This window comes from Nicotiana tabacum, chromosome 24, assembly GCF_000715075.1.
Source record: "Nicotiana tabacum cultivar K326 chromosome 24, ASM71507v2, whole genome shotgun sequence".
In the NCBI taxonomy this organism is placed as follows: Eukaryota; Viridiplantae; Streptophyta; class Magnoliopsida; order Solanales; family Solanaceae; genus Nicotiana; species Nicotiana tabacum.
The window spans coordinates 51,975,637-51,978,729 of record NC_134103.1 but is presented as its reverse complement, the minus strand read 5'-3'; positions in this window follow the sequence as shown (position 1 = coordinate 51,978,729).

Below are 3,093 nucleotides of genomic sequence, written 5' to 3'. Positions count from 1 at the left end.
TACCTGTAACCCTGTAACTGAGGTGGCGGAGGCCTAGGTGGTCGTCCGAAGTACTGGGTCTTATAACTACCCTGAGATTGCTCCTGAGACCTGGGAAATCTCATCCTCTTACGTTGCCCTTGCTCAGCCCTCTCTGTACCCTGCTGCTGACGCCTACCCCTTTCTATATTCTGGGCGAATGCCTGAATCCGGAAGATATCCATACTATCCTGCAATGCAGCGGTGGCACATGCCTCGGTTAACTCTGGGGCTAACCCTGCTATAAACCTGTGAATCCTGTCCCGCATAGTAGCAACTATGGATGGTGCATATCTGGCCAATGAGTCAAAATGGAGACTATACTCTCGAACACTCATATTACCCTGCTTAAGGGCTAGAAACTGATCGACTCGAGCCTGTCGGATCTCCCGTGGTAAGTACTGGTCAAGGAAGGCATCTAAAAAATTCTCCCAAATAGCTGGAGGTGCATCATGTCCCCTGGACCTCTCCCATCCCTCGTACCAAAGGATGGCTATATCTCGGAGTCGAAAAGCTGCTAGCTCAACTGCCTCTTTCTCCGTGGCATGCATAACACGAAAGATACTGTGAAGCTGATCTATGAAATCCTGTGGGTCCTCCCTCTGATCTGTCCCCGTGAACTCTAGGGGACTCAAAGAAATAAACTCTCGGACCCTTGAACTCCCAGACCCCTCAGAAGTTCCTGCACTAGCTGATGCCCTAGCCTGTTGCTGGGTAGCTACCAACTGTGTCAACAAATGCACCGCACTCCTCAAGTCCTGATCTGATGGAAGTGGAGGGGGAACTGGATGTGCGGTTTCCCTAGGAATCTCCGTAGTTGGTGGAGGAGCCGGTAATGGCTGAGTAGGGGTCTCACCTTGAGCCTCAGACTGGGCCCCATCTACTGGGGGTACCCTGCTGGTCCCCTCACCTACTGTTGTATGTCTCCTTTGGCTAGCCGTAGTCTTCCTAGTCACCGTCATCTGTGCATGCAAACACCAAAACATAAGTTTAATTCAAATTTCCTATAACTCAGTTCTGTAGCACGATTTAGATTTCAAAGAAAGGTAACCAACTCCTAAATGCCCTGTAGTTCCCTGCTTATATAATGTGGTGCACAACACATCTATAAACAAGACTCTACTAGACACGGCTTGTAGACTTCCTAGGACAGAACTGCTCTGATACCAAGTTTGTCACGCCCTGAACCTAGGAGCGAGACAAGCACCCGGTGCCTCACCTAACCTGGCGTACCAAATTGCGACTAAGGGACTCTGAACATATAATGTCATACTTTGGCCATGGGGCCACCTTGCAAGACAATTTGCGAAGCAAAATATAAAACTGAATGGAAACTAGCGCTAACTAAACATCAATATAAAACTAGGCTGAAAAGGCCGTCATAGCTACTACAGCTGACAAACCACCAAATTATACATACCAGGCCTACAAACCCAACATACTGCACTAACCAACAGGATATGTCTACAAGCCTCTACTGATAGATATATTGTGATCGGAACAGGGCCCCGACCTACCCATATTATATATATAAATACATACATAAGATGCACACAAAAACTTAGACCCAATAACTCCGAAGGATGTGGAGCTTACCGATCAGGCTAAACTCTGGAAACACCTACTGAGGAGGTCTACTCGTCTGTCTATCTGAACCTGCATGCATGAAATGCAGCATCCCCGGAAAAGGGACGTCAGTACGAAATAATGTACCGAGTATATAAGGCGATAACATAACTGAAAGTTGAAACTGAACTGATAATATAATAACTGAAAATAATTGGGAGTCAAAGATGATCTGGAGATATACTTACCTGTTGATACTGACTCAACTCCTTCAATATAGTAAGTAAAATAATTGTACGGCCTTATAAGGCTCGGTATATATAACTGCTCTGCCGTAGTAGGCTCGCTCATAGGCACTCGGCCATACTAGGCTATGTATCTCGACCATGCTGGGCTCGCTCATAGGCACTCGGCCACAGTAGGCTCGGTATATAACTTTCCATCTGATCAGAGGTTGCCCAATAGGGGCCTGCCCATCGATTATAGCTCGATGGTAATGAAAATACTGTAATACTGTATATATAGGCTTGCTTCTCTCTTGACTGGAAGAAGACAATACTAAAATTGAATATAGAGTCTCGATAAGGAATAATATTGTAACTTATGAGACTAGAATAGTGTGAATAAATTCATGAATATGAACTTCTCTTTTGTCTCATTACTAACACATGTAGCTACGAGATCATGCCAAAATGAAGGAAGGCTTAGCCTTAACATACCTTATCAAATCTTTCCAATCACCAAGTTGAACTCACCTCTTCGCACCTTAATCTACAAGAATGATAATAATACTATCGTTAAGTTACGAAAGGTACAACTATCGCACAACGAACGACAAACTTATTTTGTATTAAAACGGGCAGCATCTCCCCTATAATCCTTACTTCCTCCAAATTCAAGATAACACCAACAATACAAGAACAGAACAATAACAACATATATACATCATTTTCCAGCCCTATATACACCATCAAATACTACAAAACAGCCCAACACACCCCAATCTCTTCGTACACAAAACGACCACCGTAGTAGTGTCAAACGACCCAAAAATATTATGACGAATGACCAGCCAACCACCCTACATTTATATGGTGTTTAGAAACCCCCTTCCTCCTCCAAAACTCCACAAAATATTAGTAAAACACGCAGCCCAACAGCAACACAAAACAGTCCACAAAACAGTCTGCTACAAGGGAATAACTCGAACTCACGGCTTCCGATCACCGTCCCGTGAGTTCTTACAAGTATAGAACGACTTACCATGAATTTACAGAAGAAAAATTGGATGAAAGAGAGCAGTAAACTCACCTTATTTGTTGGATAACTCAGCTCTTATCTTGGTTCTTCAAACTCTAGGTTTTACCTCCAATTAGAACTTGAAAGGGAGAGAAAATCAATTAGGGTTTGTGGGAAATTTTTGGGAGGATTCTTTGCAGAGCTTATGTCTGGTTATTATGCTCTATTTTAAGTCTAATATATGAAGAAAATATGCCCTTAAAAGGCCTC